Source organism: Alexandromys fortis, unplaced genomic scaffold (genome assembly GCF_014885135.2).
Source record: "Alexandromys fortis isolate MF-2015 unplaced genomic scaffold, M_Fortis_MF-2015_v1.1 scaffold_75, whole genome shotgun sequence".
Lineage (NCBI taxonomy): Eukaryota > Metazoa > Chordata > Mammalia > Rodentia > Cricetidae > Alexandromys > Alexandromys fortis.
In genome coordinates, this window is record NW_026067956.1 from 3,822,607 (window position 1) to 3,823,002 (window position 396).

Genomic DNA, 396 nt, shown 5'->3' on the forward strand with positions numbered 1-396 from the left:
GCCCTGGGGCCAGAGCCAGCCATGTCCATCAAACCTTCTTAGGCTTGTGACCTGGTTGTACCAGCAAGAAGCCCTTCATCTACCCCTTTATTACTTTGAAGAATTCCACGGTAACTCTGGGGTTTGCTGGGTGCCAGGTACCTAAGGCTTCTCCCCCTCCTCCTGGAAAGAAAACAATAGATTAGTCTTTGAGCATGACCTGAAACTCTGAACAAGTGCAGTGCTGTAAAGGAGAAGCCAGCAAAGCAGAGTCTGGTTCAATCAGGATGGAGCAAGACGGCTAGCCGGGCTCACCTGTTAGTAACAAGAGCAAGGGTACCTGCTGTGTCACGTGAGCTCTAGGGCAGGCCGCAGAGACAGCACAACAAGCCTACTCTAATCATTTGAGAAAGGGAG